The sequence below is a fragment of the Perognathus longimembris genome, chromosome 3 (assembly GCF_023159225.1).
Source record: "Perognathus longimembris pacificus isolate PPM17 chromosome 3, ASM2315922v1, whole genome shotgun sequence".
In the NCBI taxonomy this organism is placed as follows: domain Eukaryota; kingdom Metazoa; phylum Chordata; class Mammalia; order Rodentia; family Heteromyidae; genus Perognathus; species Perognathus longimembris.
In genome coordinates, this window is record NC_063163.1 from 79660620 (window position 1) to 79684799 (window position 24180).

Sequence of the window (24180 nt, forward strand, 5' to 3'; positions counted from 1 at the left end):
AGAAAGGGCAGCTCCTCCCCCAGGCCTTCCCAAGCCCAGCTGCCGGCGCACATCTGGCTTCACACACCCCTGCTGGCCGTCCCGGGCCCCAGCCAGGACAGGAAGTGCGTCCTCCAGGGCGGGAGCCTGGGCCCTGGGGCCCTGCGGTTTGGCACCTGTGCCAAGGACCGGTCAGAAAACAGAGGGGCCATTGCGGGGCAGCCAGGCGGCTGACTCAGCCCCCCACACTGGGCCAGGTGCCCAGCACCCAGGAGTCCTCCCTCCAGCCCTGCCCACCGTGTCCCGTTGCTCCAGCCTTTGAAACACCCACCCCATGCCCACAGCTGGAAACACAGAGAAAGACGGGTGCAGGCTGCCCTCAGGAGGAGCTGCAGGCACTGATGCCCACCAGGAAAACCAAAACACTGAATAATAAAGAAAGCAAAGCTAGGCGCTCGCCACCCACGCTTGTCATCCTAGCTACTCAGGAGGCTGAGATCTGAGGATTGTGGTTCAAAGCCATCCAGAGCAGGAAAGTCCAAGAGACTCTGATCTCCAATAAACCACTCAGAAGAAACTGCAAGTGGTGCTGTGTGGCTCAAGTGGTAGAGACTAGCTTTGAAAACAGAAAGGCTCAAGGACAGCGCCTAGGCCCTGAGTTCAAACCCCAGAACCAGAGAAGGAGGGAGGGAGGGAGGGAGGGAGGAAGGGAGGGAGGGAGGGAGGGAGGGAGGGAGGGAGGGGAGGGAGGGAGGGAGGGGATGGCAGGGAGGGAGGGGAAGGCAGGAAGGAAGGAAGACAGGAAGGAAGGAAAGAAGGAAGGGAGGAAGGGAGGAAGGGAGGGAGGGAGGAAGGGAGGGAGGGAGGGAGGGAGGGATGAAGAAGGAAGGAAGGAAGGAAGGAAGGAAGGAAGGAAGGAAGGAAGGAAGGAAGGAAGGAAGGAAGGAAGGAAGGAAGGAAGGGAACATTGTGAAGGAAGGAAGGCCACCTAGGCGGGGCTACTAGCTCTCCTGTGCTTCCGCTTCCTCATCCGCAGAGCAGACCCGGTGGTGGATGGAGGCCTGATGTGGTGCCCACTAAAGCAATGCCCACAGCAGATGATGATAGTTGCTGCATATAAACTACAAAGAGGACTGACTATTTAAGGTTGAGGGAGGTAGGTTGAAGTAGAAGGCTCTAGAAGCCTGATGAAGTGGCATTGAGTGGCGCTCTGTGTGGCTAAAAGGGGAAAGGGAGACAGGCAGCCTCCTCGTTCTCTGGGAAGTAGAATGAGCAAGTGCAAAGGTCCTGGGACAGGACCAGATGTAGTTGGTGCTAGAAACAGCACAGATTTACTCATACATCCATTTAACAAAAAAGCCACAAATGGGCATCTTGTAAGTGTCGCCTCCCTTTGTGCCCGTGCTGTGGGGATAAGATGGCAGTCCTGCTCTGAGTGTGGGGACAGATCACATGGTCACCTGAGATGCCACCTGGCCATCTGGGCCTGGCCTACAGACAAAATGGGATTTGCTGTAGTCCTCACCCCTTCCAAGTAACCCCCCCCTTATACTGCCTGAGTCTCTGCTGTTTCAGAAAGGAGAGAAGTGGGGAGGGAGGGGGAGCTGGTCTTTTTTGCTTGTCAGCCCCTTAGTCACCTGTGTGTCCTGCCCACCCACAGGGCAGCCATGCTGCAGCCTTGGCTGTGTGTAAGGAGAACATGGTGGGGAAATCACAGGGGCTTCCTGGAGGAGGTGACATTTGAGCTGAGCTTTACGAGGTTTAAAATCTTTGCCAGAGGGAGCCCTGGAGAGGAAATATGTGTGCAATAAAGTGTGGTTTGGGGGTTCAAAAAGCAGGTGGGGTGGCAGAAGGTGGGGGGGAGGAAAGTGCTGGAGATTGTCACACTACTGGGTGGGCACTGGGAAGTCCTGGGTGGCTCTAAGCAAAGCAGAGTGGGCACTCACAGCCGGGCACAGAGCCTGGGTAGCTGGGCAGGTTTGACCCCCTTGGAATTCCCAGGCCGCCGTCCAGGCAGCTGACAAATGGCCAGTACCGTTGCCAGAAGCCAGGACAGTGGAGCCCGAGACCCCACCCTGTTCCCAGGCTCTGGGAAATCAGGCCAAGCTGCCCTCAGCCCTCTCCCACTTCGCACCCCAGAACTGGCCTCGAACGCCCCCCCCCACGCCCTCTTCCTCCCCACCCTCCGCAGAAACCGGAAAGCGGGTTGGAAACCAGAGAACATTCCACACTCCTGGAAGTCACCCTGGGAGAGGCTGGGAGGATGGCAGGTCTGTCGCCTCTGGTGATGGATGGCGGCTGTGCACCCGCCCCACCCGGCTCTCCCTGGCTGGCTGACCCCCGCCAGCCTGGGCAGCCCGCTCTGCCAGTGTGGAAGGAAATGAGCTCAAACCAGGCCATCCTTGGGCGATGGGGTTAAAAGAGGCACAACTGCTATCAACCAGGGGGTTGAAATGCCCCAAGGACAGAACTTCTAGAAAGATCCATGGAGTCATTGGAAAGCTTTTAAACTAAACTGAGCTAAAGCAACCTGCCGTGTTTATGTGGCCTGGCCCCGAGCGTCCCTCTGGCCACAGGTTCCCCTCCCTCCCTGGCAGCAGCCCCCACCTGGCTCTGATGGGGGCCATGCCACCTTTGTGCCACTGCTGTACCCCCTGGCAGGTCAGGGAAATGCCCCTCCAGCTTGTGATGCACTTGTGTATGCTTCCATGCTGTTGGGGGAGGGGAGGGGGTTGAATGGGGTTCATCTGAGGAATTAGGAGGGGACAAGGATCCGGGTGACAAGCAACGTCCTACACGAGCTGGGTGCTGAGGGCTCACACCTGTCATCCTAGCTACTCAGGAGGCTGAGGCCTGAGGATCCCAGTTCAAAGCCAGCAAAGGTTGAGAAGTCCATGAGATTCTCATCTCCAATAAACCAACAAAAAAGCCAGAAGTGGAGCTGTGTGTTAAGGGAGAGAGCCCTAGCATTGAGTGAAAAAGCTCAGGCCCTGAGTTCAAGCCCCAGGACTAGAAGGAATAAAGCAAGAAAACAAGCAAGCAAGCAAGCACAAAGGGAGGGAGGGAGGGAGGAAGGAAGGGAGGAAGGGAGGGAGGGAGGGAAGGAGGAGAGGAGATGCAAGGGCAGAGGTGGAGGTAACATTGTGCTTTAGATAGATGGGGGGGAGAGGGGGGGAAATCACAAGAGAAACCCAGAGACAGGGCAGGGGGACTTAGGCCAGGGTTGGTTGACAGAAGGAGAGAACAAGACTGGAGGTAGGGGGCAAAGACCCTGAGGGACAGAGAGACGTAGAGACAAGACAGGACCTAGAGAAGAAAGAACTCTTCCCTGGAGCCAAAGGAACCAAGGGAATGGGGAGGATGGGTGCAGGAATGTCACTGTCCATGCCTTGGCAGAAAAAGCCTGGGGCACTGATGCAGCAGCAAGACATTCCTGGGGTTGGTGACAGAGAATTTCCACACTCCCCAGAGACCATGAGCCAGGCAGAGCCCTCAAAACAAGGGAGGGCAGGCATGTCACAACTGCCAAGGGCCACCTGGCCAGAGCTAGGCAGCCCTCACCAGGGGTTATGGATGACTATAACAGGAAAGGGTGGATGGATGGATGGATGGATGGATGGATTCTCTTTTTGTTTGTGGTGGCTGGGAATTGAACCTAGAGCCTTGTGTACACTAGGCCAGTGTGGCACCACTGAGTCATACTCTGGGCCATGAGGAAATTTCAGTGAACAGGGCCTGGTAGATGGTGGCCTGGGGCTATGTTTGTGAAGGTCCAGGAGCTGGGGATAGAGCAAGGGCTCCTGGGTAACTGTCCCGCTCTCGGTTGGACATGTGCCCACACATTTATTTATTCCTACAAATATGGCACCAAGGGCTTGGGAGACCTCAGCTTGGCCACCGATGGCCATGGGAGGCCCCCAGGCTCCAATCCCAGCCACCAGGACATCGTGAACACTGGGAAGTAGATTCAAGGGGGACCAGAAAGAGCCTGCTCTTTATACCATCCAGAAAAAGGAGAATCAGGCAAAGATGGGTTCAACAGTCCCAGTGTCCATGTGCTATAAGCAAGGCAGTCATGGTGGTGAGAATAGCAGACGTTGGAGTTTATGCTGTACCTAATAACATAATGTATTCATAATAACATTAACATAGTCAGTGATAATATAGTAACACTAAGTACAGCAATGGATGGCCATTCAGTATTGCAATTTGGCTTTAAAATATATATATCTGGCTAAGCAACTCCATCTAATGGGTAACATTCAAACAAGCTAAAACTACAGAAAGTAAAAATCAAAGGCCTTGCACCTACCCTACCACCAGCCACCTGATTCTCAATGTGCCCATCTCCCGGTATTAATTTCTCCTGTTTGAGTCAAACACAAATGTATATCCAAATTCCTCTCCTGTTTGGCAGAAAAGATAGCACACTGCCCACACCAGTTTGCGCTTGGCCTTTCCTACCTAACAGTAGGGCTTGGCGATGATTTCTACTGGTTTGTGAAAAAAGCATACTCATTCTTGTTGGTGGCTACATAGTATTCTGTTATTGATTTACCAGAATATTTTTTTTAAAAAATGAAAACAGTTTCCTGGAAATAGCACTTGGCTTTTTGGCAGTTTCCTCCCATCGCAATGTTACAATGGGATGGACACGCGTTGTCACCATCCGCTCCTGCTGAAATGCTAATTCATTGCGCCTTCACGGCATCTAGGGTTTTCAAGGTTTGGTTTCCTGTGGGAGCAAAGGGGGGCCTTGACACCCCCTTAATGTGCACTCATCATGCTCTGTTTTTCTTCACCCACCCAGAACATTTTCAGAGTCTTCGCCGTGGGTACCCATGGCCCCTTGCGTCTTCCATACAAAGTCCCACAGGAAGCGTCACTCCCTGACCCCATCTGTGTGAGCCCTTTCTTTTCCCACTCCTCAGCCCCCACATTGTTTATCAAACAGAGACAACACTGGTTCTCAGGGGTGCTGTGGGGGACCTGGAGTCGGGAATGTGGAGGGCAGGAGGGGGCATCTACGAAGTCATGATGGAAAGAGAATGAGCCAGGTCCGGGCAGAACATAAGCAAGACAGGCCAGGAGAGACAGAGACGCAAGTTTAGCCTGAGATTGGCCAGATGGAATGCAGATAGGAAAACAGAGCCCTCAAGCCTTTCCACAGGCACAAAATTTAAACCAGGGTCCGGAAAAAGAGACAGATGATCAAACAGGACCATAGGAGAGACAGACAGTAGACAGACAGACAATCAACAAAATCTCCACTAACTCCATGACAGCTGTCCTGGCCCTTTCATACTGGCACAGCCGCAGCAGCGCTGTTCCCTTGTCTCGAACCCGTGTCCTCAAAAACCCTTTATCCTCAATACATCACTTGTCGGTCAGTAAGCGATGTCCATTGTTGGATTCCTTGGCGGTTCTGAGAACACCCACAGGAAGAAATGCCCCCGCCTGTGTTGCAAGCAGCCCCGCCTGAAGCACCCCCCCTCCCCAGGCCAGTGGAGCGGGCTCTGGGTGCCCAGCCCAGTGAAGGCCTGGGCTGGGCGTCGGCAGAGGCGGGAACCTGAGCACAGGAACAGAATTCTGGAGGCGGTTTGGTGAACAAGAGCATCCCTGTGAGCCAGACCCTCAGGTCATAGCTAGCTTCCATTTTTCCTTCAGTTCTAAAGGAAAGCTGTGACGGCAAAGCCCCCAGGGTGGAGCAGCTCGGATCCTCCAGAAACAGGCCTGGCCTTTCGGCCTCCTCAGGGAAGAATTCAAAGGAAGCTTTTATCCAGGATCTAAGAGGACAGGGTCCTGTCCACCCCTGGGCCAGAGTCCTCAGTCCTTCTGGAAAGCCCTTCCAGCCCATCTCCCAAGGGTCCTAAGCTGCTCACAGAGGAGCCTTTGTGTCCCTGCTGGGCCTCCCAGCTCCTTGAGCCTCCAGAAGCCACTGAGTCACAGGAAATCCTAGTGGCACCCCACTCCCACCTCTTACTTTGACCACTGCACCTCACAGTGAAGGAAGTCTAAGGCTGAGAGGTGTCAAGCAACTTGATCAGGGGCACACAGCTCAAAGAGCGAGAAGCCAGGACTTGGACCCCAAAGCCATGTTCAGCGTGTGGTGTTGAAAGGATGGCTAAAGCCCTGGAAACAGCCCAGTGTGAATGTCACTTCTGCCACCCAGCTCCTGTGAGACCTCTCCATTGCTGAAGTTCTATGCCTCAGTTTCCCTACCTGTGAAAACACAGGCACATGGAGTAGGTGTTAGGAGATAAGTTAAGAAACAGAAAACTTGGGGCTGGGGATATGGCCTAGTGGCAAGAGTGCCTGCCTCGGATACACGAGGCCCTAGGTTCGATTCCCCAGCACCACATATACAGAAAACGGCCAGAAGCGGCGCTGTGGCTCAAGTGGCGGAGTGCTAGCCTTGAGCGGGAAGAAGCCAGGGACAGTGCTCAGGCCCTGAGTCCAAGGCCCAGGACTGGCCAAAAAAAAAACAAAAAAAAAAAAGAAACAGAAAACTCAAGAAATTAATAATGCATGGTACATGTTAAATATCAATATCATTCAACAACTATTTTAATTATATTATTAGTAGTATATTATTAATATATTGTTTATTATATTACTGGTAACATATTAGTGTTACTATATAATTATAGTCAACAACTATTTTATTGTTGAATATGATTATGAATCTTACTGTTATATGACAGGCATAAATGTGGTTTAATTGTAAGGAAGTATGGTTTTGCTGAGGCTACTTTCCATTTGTTTTATAATGGTGGAGAACAAACTCAGGGCATTTTACATACCCAAGGAAGTATCTTTCTATGGAAAGATGATTTAAAAAACAAACAAACAAACTGGGCACCTGTAAATCCTAACGCCTCAGATGGCTGAGATCTGAGGATCGAGGTTCAAAGCCAGCAAAAATCCAGAAGTAGTACTATGGCTCATGTGGTAGAGCACTATCCTTGAACAAAAAAGCTCGGGGACAGTGCCCAGGCCTTGAGTTCAAGCCCTAGTACTGGCACCAGAAAAGAAAAAAGAAAAGAAGGAAAGAAGTTAGGAAAGCAAAAAGGGAGGGAGGAAGGGAGGAGTAGAAGGGGAGGGAGGGAGGGAGGGAAACCATCTTGCCAGACCTTCTGCCACCAGGAGATATGAGCACCTGGCAGCTGATTCCCTGTTGACCATTCTCACTGTCCGGGGCCTCCCTGGTTGCTGGCTCTGACAGCTGTGGGAGAACCTAAGCAACACCCTGGGGTCTTCCTGAAACCCCAAGCGGGGGAGGCAGGCCTGGCTAGAAAGAAGCCCTGTGTCCCACCCCCAACCTCCAGGAGGCGATTTGCAGCATTTTTCTCCTGCAGAAGGCTCAGAGTCCCACCACTCTCGTGCTCCACAGTCCTCCCAGTTCGGCAAGCCCCCCCTCTGTGGCAGCCCCCCCACCCCACTGTGTCCCCTTCAATGTGCCAGGATCAAACCTCTGCTCTCCTCTCTGGCGCTGTCCGCCTTTCTCTCCAACCATCAGGCTCCTCTTCCCTTTGCCTTTGGGATCCTGGCCTGAGCCACAGATAGTTATCTGACCAGCTTTGCCCTCCCTCTTCTTCTTCTTCTCCTCCTCCTCCTCCTCCTCCTCCTCCTCCTCCTCCTCCTCCTCCTCTTCCTCCTCCTCCTCCTACTCCTCCTCCTCCTCCTCCTCTTCCTCCCCCTCCTCCTCCTCTTTCTCCTCCTCTTCCTCCTCCTTCTCCTCCACCTCTTCCTCCCCCGCTCCTCCCCCTCCTCCTCCTCCTGACAAAAGTTGAGGCCGGTGCCACGCCCATGTCCACCAGACCTGCCCCTGCCCCCACTGAAAAAGCAGAACCTGGAAAACAATCAAGCATCCAAGGCTCCTGCATAGCACCGAGGGTGTGCTGGGACAGCCCTCCCCCCAAACACACCCACACCACAGTGGGATCCAAATCACCCATCCTCCAGCTGAAGAGGCTATGAGGGAACAAGCAGCCCATGCTGTCTCCTCCTTCTCCCCCTCTCCCTCCTCCTCCCCCTCATCCTTCCCCCTCCTCTTCTCCCACCCCTTTCCTGAGAACTGCTCTAGGCCAGACATCTTACCTGGGGCCCATTTCACGTGGTCTCCAGGTGAGGCCGCATCCTCTAGGGCTCCGTCCCTCCCTGCCAGCATGCCCCCCCCCAAAACTCACTACGAGATATTGGTGGCGGGGGGGGGGGGGGGTGGCTATGTTGCCCAGGGGCACCTTGGGACTCTGCCAGCAACAAGGTCCTCCCCAGATGTGACATTGCCAGATGACCAGAGCCATGAACCCAAATAAAACTTGTTTTTTCACAACTTATCCAGGCCACAGTGATGGTGTCGTCAGCGGCAGAAAATAGACCACCCCATCATCTCTGGGGTGCAGAGCTGGGTGTGTGAATGCCAGCGGAGTGAGGGGGGGCACTCCCTCCCCCAAATCACCAACAATGTCTGGGTACAATATTTTATTTTGTTTTGGACGCTATCCCTTAAGATTTTTTGATCAAGGCTGGAGATCCACCACTTGAGCCACAGCCCCACGTGTGGAGATAAGAATCTTACAGACTGTCCTGACCCAGCTGCCTTCAAACCAGTATCCTTTGATCTCTGCCTCCTGAGTAGCTAGGATGACCGGCGTGAGCCACCAGTGACCAGCTTTAGCCCAATGTTTTCCAACTTAAAGTTAGTGCAAAATATGCACAATGAGCAAAACAATTCAGCACTTTTAGCAGAGATGAGACCCAGCCCTGACCATGGGTCTGAGTCTGCCTGGCTGTCATCGCCTGAGCCAATGCAGCAAGTCCACCCAAACCTCCATCTCAGGCTCTGCCTCTGTCCTGGGCAAAACTCACCACAGAGGCTTCTAGAATGTTCTTGCACTCATTCTTCTCCCCTGATCACAGATGTAATACAACAGACAGAAATACCGACTCAACCAAAGTGAGCTTAAGCGTTGTGCTTAAGGCTACCTGGGTTTCAAATCCCAGCCCTGCCACTCACCAGCTCTGTGTCCCCAGATAGTCACTTAACCTGTGTTCCTGTTTCCTCAAGTACACAATGGATTTGTCAGAGACTGAGCCTATGAACCCAGCCACCCCCACTTCACAGCTGTGCTTTCTGGTCCCAGGGAGGTCAACCTGACACCTCAGGCTCCAGAAAGAACAGGATTTGAGGCCGAGCATCTCAATCAAAGGCAACAAACCCCTCAACCCCTGGTCCCACCAAGCCTACCTGTCTTGTAACCAGCCAGCCACCAAGCCTCCAGAAACAGGCCAGGCCTGATGAGACTTGTGACCAGGACTTTTAACACTGCAGACCCTACTCCCACCCACCCCCGCCCCCTCTCCTCAGGGTTGTGGAGGCCAGTGGCTACGCCTAAAGTGGGACCTCTGGGGTTTGGGGACTGTGATCTAGTACTCAGGTTTCAGATTCTCTACCTCATTTCCTCTCTCTCCTCTTTTTTTTTTTTTTTTGTTTGTTTTGTTTTGTTTTTCTTGTCAACCCTGGGGCTTGAACTCAGCCTGGGCGCCAGCCATCCCTGAGCTTTTATGTTCCTGGCTAGCTTTTGTGTTCAAAGCTAGCACTCTACCAGTTTGAGCCACAACTCCACTTCCAGCTGTTCATAGATAATTAGAGATAACGAGTCTCACAGACTTTTCTGCCCAGGCTGGCTTGGAACCATGATCCTCAGATCTCAGCCTCCTGAGTGGCTAAAAGGCATGAGCCACCAGTGCCTGGCTTTCTACTTCAAGACCTTGCACATGAATTACCTGACTGGCCAGGCCAGCTTGTCTTCTCTCTAAATAGGACCCAAAGGCTTCCGAGGGCCATAATTATATAGTACATATGCATACATGCAGTGAGTGTATTCATGCCTATATGTACATAGGTTTATTTTGTTTTTCATTTGTGATGGGACCTTACTGTGTAACCCGAGCTGGCCTCAAGCTCCCCATCCTCCTGTCTCAGCCTCCCTGGGCTCTAGTGAAGGGCATGTCTCTCTCCTCTTTGCCTACTCATTTTATGTGTCTAAATATGGGATAGGAAGGGGGGCTGGGGATATGGCCTAGTGGCAAGAGTGCTTGCCTCGTATACATGAGGCCCTGGGTTCAATTCCCTAGTACCACATATACAGAAAATGGCCAGAAGTGACGCTGTGGCTCAAGTGGCAGAGTGCTAGCCTTGAGCAAAAAGAAGCTTAGGCCCTGAGTCCAAGTCCCAGGACTGGCCAGAAAAAAAAAAAAAAAGATGGAATAGGAAGGACTGACCCCTACCCTGTTTCCCCAGGTACATACAGATACCAGGCAACCCACCAAAGATATGCACAGACTGCCAGATGCCGGCCAGGAGTCCACCTAAGCCTGGCTGTAAACATTCTACTGTGGGCCCCCCACTGCCCCAGACCTAACCTCCGCCTTCCTGCTTGACCCCATAAAAACCCAGCTCCTAAACTCTCTCTTTGCACAATCTCCATGGGAAAGTTGCTTTAAACATTCCACTGTGGGCCCCACCATCACCCCAGACCTAACCTCCGCCTTCCTGCTTGACCTCAGCACCTAAACCCTCTCTTTGCACAATCTCCATGGGAAGGTTGCTGCCCCTCACTGCTATATCCCAATAAACAATCCTGGCCTGTGGAAGATCGAGCCTGGCCTGTTTCCTTCCTTTCTCTTCCATTTTCCTCACAACTAGCTTTACAGGGGTGATCAACCATGCCCAGTCTCAGAGACATGATTTTTGTGTGTAAATGTTCGCATCTATGATGGTGCTGAATGAAAAGTCCTCAAGGTTTTTTGTTGTTGTTGTTAATAGTGTATGCCCTCAAAATAATTGTGTATGTCTTTAAAATAAAACACCTGGCCTCAAACTTAGAGTGAGGGTTTTCTTGTCCCTGAGAGAAGGAGCGGGCTTTGGGTGATATACCAGATCCTGTCCCCCCAAACTGTGACAAGTGCCTCACAAATGCTGGGCTGTCGCTCTACACAACTGGGGGCCTTGGGACCCATCCCCTGGGACCCTTCACCTGGCACCCCTCCCTGGGACCACCCCATCCCTGGGGACCCATCCCCTGGCACCCCTCTCCTGGGGGCCTGTCCCATGGACAGCCTTGGACAACAACAAAAACTGCTTAGGGACAGCATGCTCCAGGCCCTGAGTTCAAGCCCCAGGCTGAGCGTGCATGCGCGTGCGTGTACATGCACGTGCACACACACACATTAATTTAATTAAACCAGCCCTATTCTAGACACCAGAAGAGGCAGAAAGCATCCCAGGAGGCAAGAGGGAGCCCAAGGAACACACCTTTCTCCCCGGGGATGAAAGAAGTCAGAAGCCTCAGTCCAGGGGATCTGGAGCCAGAGGAGGCTGCTGGGGGCCTTGGGATGATCCCAGCCATAGGCCTCCCTCCCCCCTTGACCTAGTGGCCTGTCACTTCATGTCCACGGTCACAGGTGCGGTGACTCAGACCCCGCTCAGCATGAGGCTCCTGATCTTTGGACCTAGGGTGTAAAACTCTGGCTGCTGTTCCAGAATGTGTTCTCTGAGGGCCTGAGACACAGCCCCCCCCCCCCCCACTGAAAGCACCATGCCCTTAGACATAGTTGCTTTATAAGAGACCTAATATGTGCTAGGTCCCCCCCCCATACACCTCCATGAGACTTACTATGGTTCTCCCCACCCCCCCCCCCCCCGCAGGACTCCTTTGTGGATCATCCCCATTGGGTCCTTGCCACACATCCTACAAAGGTTGTCACCACAGATTTGCAGAGGAAACTGAGGCAGAGAGAGTCACCCATCCATGAGTGCCCCACTGGAAATGAAGGGGTACAGGACTCAAATCCAGGCCCAGCTGCAAGCTAAATGGTTAAACTGCAAGATCCAGCAGACAGAAAACAGCCAAGAGGGCCGGGCCCTGTGCATAGCTGGCCAACCAAGGTAATGTGAGCTCGAGAAGGCAGGGGCAAGCGAATGCACGCCCTCCCCACCCCGGGCCTCAGTTTCCCTGGCTGTGGAACAGGACTGCGTATCTATCTCCCTGCATACCCCCGATGAATGTGACAGGAGCATAGTTGTTTTAAAGTCTGCAATGGCCCACGCAGCGTGACTGGCCCCAGAGGCCATGTTTGGCCCATGTCTTGGCTGGACATAGCCTAGTAGAAACTGCCTGCCCTTCAAATGACAAAAGTGACAGAAATAACTCTTGGAACAAGGACCAATGAGCCCAGCCAGGGCAGGGCTGAGATTTTGAACACCGAGTGTAGATACTTGGGGGGTTGGGGGGTAGCAGCCCACTCTGGAGGAGAGAGGAGCTGGGTAGGGGACAGCCCACACTGCCCAGTACCCCCCCCCCCCAGCCCCAGCAGGCAAATGGGAAGATGGAGGCCTGCACTGCTGACGCCCCTGCCCACAGGCCCTCTCCCCACCCCCAGGCCTGTTTCTAATTTCCTTCATGTCTGTTGTTTTTCATGGCAGAGGAGGGAAAAATTGCAAAAGAAAAGCTTGTTCAGGCTAGACAGTCTCCACTCCCGCCTTCCGCTCAGCCCTGGCCAGGGGTGAAACAACTGAGCCTCCGAAGGGAGGATGGGGGAAAGGCTGGGGTGGGGGGAGGGGAGTAAAGCAGGGGTTCAGAATGGGCATTTGCTAGCTTGCTGAGGCACAGGAGTTCTGGGGTACCCCACCGAGCCAGCCTGCTCACGCTGAGGCCACGGTGTGGTTAACTCCGGACCATGCACAATGTCATGTGAGAGAATCCTGTTTCTGGTATTTTCTTTTCTTTACGTGCTGGAGCTGGGGCTTGAACTCAGGGTCTGGGTGCTGTCCTTGAGCTTTTTCCACTCAAGGTTGAGCCATTCCTCCACTTCTGGCTTTTTGCTGGTTCACTGGCGATAAATGGCTCATGGACTTTGCTGCCCAGGCTGACTTTGAACCACCATCCTCAGATCTCAGCCTCCTGAGTAACCTCCTTCCCTCCCCACAGCCCCGATCTGGTACTCTCTTTACAGCTGAGGGAATGGGGCCTGTGAGGGGAGCTCACCCTCCTCCAGCCCCATGGTTGCTCACACACACACAAGAAACTTTTTCTTCATGACCCAAATCCCTGACAGCTGAAGAGCCCCCAGAGAGCTGAGTCTGTCATATAAGACACTGGAAATTACCCTCCCTCCCTGAACCCTGTTCCTCATGTCAACTGACCCCATCTTCCCACAGCCAGAGGCTGGCGGGCCCTTGAATGCCAGCGGCTGGGTCTGCTGACTGGGGGTGGGGGGGCGGTTGGCAAGGTCTCTTGGGTGATTGTGGGCAGACCAGAGCCATGCCCCACAGCCCATACCCAAAGGAGATGCCTTCTTTCTTCCCAGCTCTGAAAGACACAACCTAAAAGATGCTTTCGCCAGGTTCTGAGCGTGAACTCAAAGTACCCCAATTTTGTGTATGTGCCCTTTGATCTCTGCTGTTCTCTGTGGAGGTCATTTTACAACCACCTTGGATTCCAGGAAAGACAGGATTCGCAAATAAGCACCTTGCAGGGAAAGCAAACTGCCCCTCTCCCACAGGGAATGCCTTCTTATCCTCTTAAAGGAAACCTCCACAATCTCAGGAGATCACCCACCATGCAACTTGTTCCTGCTTGTCTATGTGATAAACGGCTGCTCTGGAGCCCTCCAGAGACAGACTGAGCTCATGGTCAGCCAGACCTCCTGCTCAGGGTCTGGGACTATTTGGACTCTGTACACCTTTCTCATTCCCTGACCCCAAGTCTTCTTTTTTTTTTGGGGGGGGTGCCAGTCCTGGGGCTTGAGCTCAAGGACAGTGCATTGTCCCCAAGCTTTTTGGCCCAAAATTAATGCTCTACCACTTGAGCTTTAAAAAAGAAGTTCCACTTTTTCTCCCAGTTTAATTGGCAATAAGAATCTCATGGGCTTTCCTGCTGGCTTTGAAGACATGATCCTCAGATCTCAACCACCTGAGTAGCTGGGGTTACAGGTGTGAGCCACCAGCACCAACCCAATTCTCTCTATTTAGCCTGAGGCCATGTCTGTACCCCTGAAGACAGCTGAAGATGCACTGAACTGCTGTCTTCTCGCGGCAGCCATGGGACAAACCACCTTGCTCTGAGTTTCACCAGGAATCTGTACTTGACACTTGGTGCCAAACTGCCAGACCTAACTTGGGACTCCTGAAGTGTCAAGAGAGGGGACTATTCAGTTGAGAGACAGACAGACAGAGAGACAGACAGACATTCTCTTCTCTAAACGGGATTGTGGGCCAATCAACCCATGGAATAAAGACACAAACCAACATGCCCTCGGCTGACTTAGAATTTAACTCAATTAGCTTTGGTTTGTCTGCACGGTTCCATTGTCAGAATGCTCTGGCATAAGCACAGTGCAGGAGGGGTGAGGATTCTGGTAGGGCAGAACGAAGCCCACTGGGCCACCCAGGAAAAATGGGTGGAACCTTCAAGGCCTACTAGAAACCCTGCATCCTCCACACTGACCAGGGGTTCACGCTGCTCCTTCTGCCTGAAATCTCTTTTATTCCTGGCCAATTCTCCTCCAACCACCTCCAGGCCAAGTCCTGTCCTGAAGCCAGCTCAAATACAGACTTCCTTTGGGAAGCAGAGTCTCCTGGCTTCTGCGAAAGCTCCCAACCCTTCCCCCTTGTTTCCAGCAGGCACTGGTGGAAACGTGAGCAAGCAGGGACTGACAATCAAAAGCGACACCTGGCTGTGACAAATGGACCATGAAAGAAATGGACCAGAGGACCCCACTCTGTCTATTTGCACTTCTTCCCTCTCTGCTGGGAGGTGAGTGCAAGACTTGCTTCTCCTGGACCCTGTGTTCTCTCCTAGCACACAGTACATGTTCAATTTTATGTGAATGGAGCCTTGTCCTGTATCCTCTCTGCTGTCCCTCACACAGCGCCCTCCCTAGCTGAGCCCCAGCCCTCCCTCAACACAGCGCCCTCCCCCTAGCTGAGCCCCAGCCCTCCCTCACACAGAGCCCTCCCCCTAGCTGAGCCCCAGCCCCCCACACACAGAGCCCTCCCCCTAGCTGAGCCCCATCCCTCGCTCACACAGAGCCCTCCCTAGCTGAGCCCCAGCCCCCCACACACAGAGCCCTCCCTAGCTGAGCCCCAGCCCTCCCTCACACAGAGCCCTCCCCCTAGCTGAGCCCCAGCCCCCCTCATACAGAGCCCTCCCCCTAGCTGAGCCCCAGCCCCACACACACAGAGCCCTCCCCCTAGCTGAGCCCCAGCCCCCCCTCATACAGAGCCCTCCCCCTAGCTGAGCCCCAGCCCCACACACACAGAGCCCTCCCCCTAGCTGAGCCCCAGCCCTCCCTTACACAGAGCCTCCCCCCCGCCCCGCTGAGTCCCGGTTTATCCCTCTGGATAACGGGATGGTAAGACTTGCTCAGAGATGACAAATGGTCCTCTCAGATGAGATAGCCACCTTTGGGGTTTAAGATCAAGTCTGGGTGACTGTCTCTTACAGATGGACTTTATCCTTTCTCTCCCTCCATGTACAGCAGCCATTCCTCCCATCAAGAGCTGGATTCTAGCTGTACCCGCTCTGTACACCACCTTGTCAATAAAATTTAATTTAAAAAAAAAAAAGAGCTGGATTCTATCTCCTCTCCCTGGGTCTAGGCTGGACAAGTGACACCAAGACATCATGACAGAAGCAACAGGCCCAGCTTAATTCTCAGAAGGCCTGGAAGCTTCTGCTATCTCTCACTGTTGCAGAGCCCTGAGCCTCCAGGTTGAAAAACTCTAGAAATCCCACTAGAGAGACGAGAGAGAGAGAGAGAGAGAGAGAGAGAGAGAGAGAGAGAGAGAGAGAGAGAGAGAGAGAAAGTCCTAGAGGCTGTGAGCTCATCTTAAATGGCCCAGTCCCAGTGAGCTCCTAGCTGGACACAGCTCACCAGTGACGTAACAACATCCCAGAGACCAGAGATAAAGCAATCCTTCAGAGCTCACCCCAAATGTGGAGGAGGAACGAGTCAGTCTTTTCAAGCCACTATCTGTAAACCTGGTTTGGAGCCCAGACATAAGCTACTGAAATGCTGGGGTTTGGCCCTGGAGAGAAGTAGGAGAGGTCTTCCATGCCTGCCCTGGTCATGGGTGAGCCAATGCCGGCCTACTTCTCCACCTGGGTTCCAGGTTCCATCCACCATCAGCAACATCTCCATGAAGCCAGCCTGGGACCCAGTGGGGAAGGTGGTGAGATGGGGTAAGCCAGTGCAGTGGTCCTTTTCAGGAAGAGAACAGGGACGGCTCTGTGTAGAGCCAGAAGCAGATAGAGACACTTGCAAAGGAAAGAAACGAACCGCACTGAGTGCACAACAGAGAGCTGCAGGCTCTGGCAGCTAGGGAATAGCAACAACCAGGATCCTAGAACCTTCCAGATGTAGGGCAGCTCTTACTGCCCCTGCCCCGGTAGTCCACATCTTTAATAAAGAATTCCCAGGAAGTATACCTCCTGGTAGCCGGTGAGTCAGACCTGATCCCCAGCTTGGAGAAACAGAAGGGGCTTGACTCTGGAACCATCCATGCCTGGCACAGACAGGCCCAGCCTGGAGATCGAGGATGTCTTGTGGGGAGGCGGGGCTATGCCATCATGCTGAACCTATACTTGGGTATTAGGGAGACTTATTGCCAGCCCATCATGGCTCAGCCCAAGTGCCAGCTTGCTCAGAGCTCCTACATGCCGAAGCAGGGACTCGAACTCAGTTGAAATGATGCCAGACCTGACGCTGAGGCCACATACCTGATGACCACATACCTGATGGCCACTTAACTTAGTACACCCTGGCACTGCCCCGTGGTGGTCCACACCCACTTCTGTTCTCATTGGTCAGTGTTCTGCTAATCTGAACTACCTCCATGCTCATTGGTCAGTGTTCCACCTGTCTGAACTACTTCCATTCTCATTGGTCAGTGCTCTGCGGGTCTGACTCAATCATTAGTTAAAAAAAGAAACAGTACTCCGGTAGCACATATACTAAAATTGGGACTATACAGAGAAGATTAGCGTGGCCCCTGCACAAGGATGACATGCAAATTCGTGAAGCATCCCATATATATATATATTTTTTTTTTTTTTTTGGCCAGTCCTGGTGCTTGAACTCAGGGCCTGAGCACTGTCCTGGCTTCTTTTTGCTCAAGGCTAGCACTCTGCCACTTGAGCCACAGTGCCACTTCTGGCCGTTTTCTGTATATGTGGTGCTGGGGGAATTGAACCCAGGGCTTCATGTATAAGAGGCAAGCACTCTTGCCACTAGGCCATATCCCCAGCCCGCATTCCATATTTTAAAAAAGAAAGAAACAGTGGCCCTTAGTGTCTGGAAGCGGAAAGGAGTAGGTTCACCCCCTCTTCCCCACCCCACCCCGGCTAAAGGCCTTCCAAAGGTAGGAGACATCCCAGCTATGATTTAATTTTAGGACTTCGGGTCTCTATGGTGATAAGAAAACCAGAACCGAGGAGTGGCTCAATGGGAGAGCTTCTTCAGGCCACTAAACTTACAGTAATTTGTTGTTGCTGCAGCAGAGGAAACTAATACACTCACTCCACAAACTCCTACCCCATCTAACACACAGGGACTTACAGATTCTGAAATTTTGTTAAACAAATTCAGAGTGCAAGGGATGAGCCCGTTTGGGATGCAATGGTGTGACTTTTCCAAGTTCTGAGAGATAGGATTCAAATCCAAGACTGCCTGGCTGCAGAGCCCGCCCCCATCCTATTCCTCCACCCCCTCACCCTCTCCTCCCTGATTTTCAGGAGGAAGCCAAGTGTGCCAGCTGTTGCTTACACAGATCTGACACCACCACCACCCCAACACATACCTATCCTTACACAGGAGGGAGCTCAATCAGCATGAAGCCAGAGCTCAGATCACAGAACCCAAGTCCTGTACCCCCTCCCCCAAGAAAGCAGAACTGACTATGCCCCTGCAGCAACTGTTCCTGCTGACTCAGTGGGTAGAAGCGTGTGGAACTCCCAGGATTGCCATGGTGGGGGAGAGGACAGCCAGACACGCAACCAAGCAGAACCAAGAGGCAAGGAACAAAGGGCCTGGCCCCAAGTTCCTCTCCAGCCTGAGACTCCCTAGACTGCTTCGTGCACATTAACTCACTCCATCCTGTCACAGGTGAGCAAGCTGGGAAGTGGCAGGCAAAGCTGAGAGCTGAACTTCGGCACACCATCCCACAGGAACATTAGCTTCCTTGAGAGTACTTCTGGCTCCCGCCTGCCATCCTAACTACCAGGAGGCTGAGATCTGAACATCACCATTCCAAGCCAGCCCACGCAGACTTGAGTGGGGAAAAAAAAAATGAGTGTAAGGCCCTGAGTTCAAGCCCCAGTACCAGTACATGCACACATATGCGTGCACGTGCACACACACACACACACACACAAACACACACATACACTCACTCACACAAAGAAAATAAAAATAAAAGTACTACCTCTGGCATCAAAATTTATGTTCCTTGCTGCTAAAGCGCAGAGTCCAAAAGAAGATCAACTACTTCCCTGATGCCACTGGAAACCAGAAGTAACACAAAGTGGCTGCCAATAACAGGCCCTCTCCCTGTATCCCAGACCTGGCTTAGGGACATCGTGTTTGCAGTGGGCACAGTGGAAAAACCCAGTCTTTGTTTATTTGTTTTGTTTTTGTTGCCAGTCCTGGGACATGGACTCAGGGCCTGAGCACTGTCCCTGGCTTCTTTTTGCTCAAGGCTAGCACTCTACCTCTTGAGCCACAGCGCCACTTCTGGCTTTTTTCTATTTATATGGTGCTGAGGAATCGAACCCAGGGCTTCATGTATACGAGGCGAGCACTTTACCACTAGGCCATATCCCCAGCCCCGAAAAACCCAGTCTTAATCCCACCAAGAGACAGGACTATCACTCAACCAGTCAAGGCCTCACTTTCTCCATCTCTCTCTCTTTTTTTTTCTTTTGGCCAGTCCTGGGCCTTGAACTCAAGGCCTGAGTACTGTCTCTGGCTTCTTTTTGCTCGAGGCTAGCACTCTACCCCTTGAGTCACAGTGCCACTTCTGGCCTTTTCTATATATGTGGTGCTGAGGAATCGAACCCAGGGCTTCATCTATAGGAGGCAAGCACTCTTGCCACTGGGCTACATTGCCAGCCCCCATGGTGGCAAATATAAGTACCTGTGGCCCCTGTGAGACTCTGTGAGGGCAAAGAACCAACCTGTTTTCTCACTTTTGCACTGCCGAGGGCCTGACACATAGTGGGTGCTAATGTTCGTTGAATGGCTGAATGAAAGTCAATACTAAAAGTCCTTCTCCCCTCTCTTGTCAACTCACAGGCAGGAAGTGGGCCTGAGTTTCCTCCATTTCTCACAGGAAGTGCTGGGCTTTGTAAAGGCCTCAGTGCCCAGGATCCCCAAGGCCCCTCACTCTCTGTCCCTTCTCTTTCCAAGGCCAGAGTTGGGAATATTCACACAGGACTCCTCTGGGCAAAGACAACCACCCAGCTGCCTTTGATGGGCAGCAGCCTCTGTCCATCAAACCGTGACCACAAGCCTCTTCTTCCCTATGCTCGGCCCTGGGGAAGTCCAGCCCATGGAAAATCCCTCCTCCTAGCCACATGGGCCCACACACGGGCAGACACACATTCATAGATATACATCCTCATGTACACGCACTCGTCCCCATGAAATTAACTTCTGAATGTACAGAGGGACCCCACCTCAAAGTAAGATTTGAAAGACCTAATTGACAACAAATGTGACTGGTGGCTCACGTCTGTCATCCTAGCTACTCAGGAGGCTAAGATCTAAGGATTGTGGTTTAAAGCCAGCCTAGGCAGGAAAGTCCATGAGACTCTTATCTCCAGTAAACTACTCAGAAAAAAGCCAGAAGTGGAGCTGTGGCTCAAGTGGTAGGGCTAGCCTTGAGCTCAAAGAGGCTCAGGAACTGCGCCCAAGCCATGAGTTCAAGCCCTAGAACCGGGGGGGAAGAAAAGAACTTCACAAGACATCAATTAACCAGCAAAAAGCTGGAAAAAAGAGTTGTGGCTCAAATGACTGATTGCATGCCAGCCTTGAGTACACATACACACGCACACAAAGTCAAGCAAGAGTGTCAGGTCCTGAGTTCAAGTCCTAGTACTGGCACACAAAAAAAGAAAAGAAAAGACTATATGCCACATTTGAGCCACTGCACACAGTTGGGGCTATTTGTTACTGCAGTTCAATGAGCTCATACAAGGTTTAAGCTCTTCACCGACAAGTGATACAATTCTAGCCAAAAGCGGGAAGATCTTGGCTGAGAGCCCCAAATCCAGACAGGGTCTAACACTTGGCTCCCTTCGCTTTTGGGGCTGATGGGTCCTTTCCAGCCCGGCCCACAGAGTACCACGGATCCAGAGTGGCCGGCTACCTGGAGCTCTTGGCCTCTCTCTCCCTCCAGGAGACTCACACCATGCCATCTACCTGCCATACCACTTCCTCCTCTACTGTATCCTCCTCTCAGGGAAGAACCCGGCTTACAAGAAGCTCGAAGCCACTACACAATGGTAACTTGGTGACTGTGGACTTGCAAGGCAGTTTCACTTCTCTGCCACCAACGCCCCCTTCACCCCGCAGACACCCAGCCTATGGTCACCCGGAGTACAGGGGAGGATGGCTGAGTAAGGAGAAAGAGACCTCAGGACATGACAGAGAACCTAGGAATCTGCGTAGAGGGGGAGGGAGGACAGAGAAAGAGAGGGGGGGAGGGAAGCACACACACCTGTAATCCCAGCAACTGCTTGAGAGGCAGAGATAAGGAGGATCAAGGTCAGAGGCCAAGCCGAGCACTGGTGCTTCACGCCTGTCTCCTTAGCAACTCAGAAAGCAGAGATCTGAGGATCACAGTTCAAAGCCAGCCTGGACAGGAAAGTCTGTGAGACACTTAAGAATCACTAGAAAACTGGAAGTGGTGCTGTGGCTCAAGTGGTAGAGCGCTAGCCTTAAGCAAAAGAGCTCATGGACAGCGCCCAGGCCCTGAGTTCAAGCCCCATGATGCGGGAGGAGGGGGCAGCAGGGGAGGCAGAGGCTAGTTCAGCAAATATGAGGAGGAGGAGTGGGAGGAGAAGGAGAGGGAGGAGGGGGAGGAGAGGGAGGAGGAAAGGTTCTCAAGTGCTCTAGTTTGAGTCCAGGCCTCCCCTGTGCCTGACTCCAATGTCAGGAATCGAATGCAGTTTTCTCTCTCAGGGAAGTGCAGCCCCCCTTTCCCACCCGGGGACCCAGAGGATACAGCCAAGAGCAAGAACCGCAGACCTGGGCTTTGGAAAGGAGGAGGGAGGTGGGGGTGGGGGTGTGAAGGAAGCTGAGGCATCCAGAGAGGAACAGAGGGCAGGCTCAGCCACTTCCTCCCAGAGTGACCTCAGCCCTGTGATCTGGCCTCTCCGCGCAGTCAGACTTCAGTCCTGTAGCACCTACTCAGTGACTTCCCTGTGTTGTCATTGTGGTGCACTGTACACACACACACACACACACACACACACACACACACACCAGGACAAAGCACTGGGAGGGAAGCACTGGGGAGTAGATTCTACAACAGAGAGCACTGTGGGTCCTTCATATGCAAAGAGCACTCCCGTATTAGTAAGAAAAAGATAACCAAGGAGGATACTCCTAGAGGAGGAACACAAAGGTGCAATGCCTCTGTGCTTCTGCTAGATAACATATTTACTGAAATAAACTCCAGGAAATTGAATCAAGAGGTTTATTCTGCTATTGCTGCTTTTCTTTTCTTTTCTTTTTGTCCTGTTTGTTCATTTCCTTGTCTTTAGGAGGGTCCGGCAGCAGTGGTATTCACTATGCAGGAAATTAAACCATACCACTAGGGTATGGGAGGCAAAATCTGGGAAAGAGCAAGGGAAGGGGTGACATTGTTCAAAAAGAAATGGACTCATTACCTGACTTAGGTCACTGTCACCCCTCTGTACATCACCTTTATAATAGAAAATCATTAACAACAAAAAATAGAAGATAAGCATGCGGGGGTGGGGGAGAGAGGCTGGCCGCAGGGATGAAACGCATCACACCCTAGCTACAGGTGAGCCACGTGGATGAAGAAAAGCAGAGGGCCCTCCAAAGCAGGGTCTCCTCCGGGGGGGGGGGGGGGCGGGCAGGGGGGGAGGCACAGCCTCCGGGAACGAGCGCTTCCCCAGCAAGAACCCACTGGGGCAGCCCAGCCCTGGGATGGAGTCATGAGCAAAGAAAAGGGAAACCAATGCAACGGCCTGCAGTTAGATCAACTCAAAGAGCACCCTTCCAGCGGGCTGGGATACATCCCCGTCACAGCCTGGATCACGGGAAAGCTCACACCCACTCTAGAACAAACTCACTCCCCACAGATGTTAGATACCGTGCTACCTTCTAGATACTTCCTTTGTATATGTCCATATCTATGTGTGTGTGTGTGTATCTATCTAGATCTATATCTATCTATCTATCTATATATATATTTAAAACCAATAACACGCACTACTTTTGAACCGTGCATAAGTACAAAACTCTTTTCCTTTGACAAGCACCAGGTCTGTGGATTTGTGGGCCCGCGCCACCCTCCCCGGCCCCTGGCAGGAAGCAGAGCTGATCCATGGGGTCCCTACCTTCTGCCTGCCGGCCCCGCCAGGGGTCCAGCTGTTGGGAGGCCTTGGGCCCCTGACTTCTTTCTTGACGTTGCTTTACTTGTCCGGTGGCTGGTTGTCCTCAGAGCCCCCCAGACCGCAGACTGCCCCCCTGCAGCCCACCCCCACCCAAGACTTCCCCCCGGAGGTCCCTAGCTCCGGCCCCCCCCCCCCCTGGCTTGCCAGGAGACAGGACTGAACTCAGCTGGAGAAACAGCTGGAGGGAGGGGAGGTGGGAGGGGCAGGAAACAGGGCTGCCCAGGGCCGGCTTCCAGCTGTGGAACGAGAGGCGGGGAGGGGGTGGCTCCTGCCAGCTGGGCTGGGCTGGGCTGAGCGGCTGTGCCTGCCGGCTGGGCACATGAGCTCCAGAGAGGAAGGCCTCCGCTCCCGGCGTGAGCTCGGACCCTGCGGACCTGTAGTGCTGGGAACTGGTTGACACTCCTGGCTGCCTCTCGGCCCAGGTCTGTGTGCACCGGTTCCTCCCACCTACACCCAGTGCCTGTCAGAGGCCCCATGGCCTCCCATTCCCACCATAGCACCCAGCACAGAGGCCACCTCCTCCCCCAGGAAGGCCTCCCTGACTGGCAGAGGACACAAAGGCCACGCCATCCTGTCTGTGAGGTGGTCTCCTCTGCGTTCAGCCAGAGCCTCCTGGGACTATTCTGCACCCTGCCCTGACCCCAGCACCAAGTATGGAGCCTGGTTCAACAATTGCACCATCACTACCCAAGAGCCAAGAGCTAGCCAAGGTGCTGGGGGCTGAGTACTCCGCCCTCACCACAGCCACAGGAAATAGGTATTAGCTACTTCCCCTCCCTTTTCCCCAGGAGGAAAGCGAGGCACAGAAAAGCAAAGTCTCTCACCCAAGACCACCCAGCCGGTAGAAGGCAGAGCTGGGCTTTCATGCAGGCTGCCTCGGCCTCTCGTTGCCAGGCCTCTGTGACACAGTCCTGGGTGTGGCACTGGGGAGATGACCCTGGGCCATCCAAGTGTCCTTCTGTCTCTGCAGGAGACGGTGACCGGTGCTGAAGGAACAGAGGTGTGAGTGATGCGGCCACAAGCCAAGGGATCTGGGCGGCCTCTGGGCACAGAAGGGCGGGAACAGACTCTGCCCCGGAGCCTGGGAGGGAGGGGGAACCAGCCTTGCTGACACTTCCATTATCATCATCATCATCATCATCATCATCATCATCATCATTGCTTCTTGACCTACGGAACTGTGTGACTATGAATCCATTCTAAGTCCCTGCACCCTGGCACTCTGTTACAGCAGATCAGAAAACCACTAACAGGGCTGTTTCAGAGAAGATGAGACTGTCAGCCATGGTGGCAGGCAGTCTTGACTCTGAGTGCCTGCTCCCAATTTGCTACCTGTGCAACCTGGCGTCATTCCTTAACCTCTCTGAACCTCATTTTTAATTTTTCCTCCCTTGAGAATGAGAGTGTGCTAGCTGGCCTCGGGCCACGCTGGGGAAAGACAGGATTTGACGTACACAATGACGTTTAACACAGGATCCAGTGGTAC

General features: G+C 53.1%; 1 protein-coding gene and 1 non-coding gene across 2 annotated transcripts in view; one reads left to right on the forward strand and one right to left on the reverse strand.

Annotated features, from left to right (window-relative positions):
* Positions 1 to 22735, reverse strand: part of Cmklr1 (chemerin chemokine-like receptor 1) — a 39188-nt gene extending 16453 nt beyond the window's left edge. Inside the window, exon 1 of the mRNA XM_048342760.1 lies at positions 22638 to 22735. The gene's annotated coding sequence lies outside the window, so the exon portion shown is untranslated. The remainder of the gene's footprint in view (positions 1 to 22637) is intronic.
* On the forward strand, positions 16981 to 17083 carry LOC125349848. Its single transcript, XR_007210644.1, has one exon. It is a non-coding gene; the product is annotated as a U6 spliceosomal RNA (small nuclear RNA).
* Positions 22736 to 24180: the final 1445 nt, after the last annotated feature.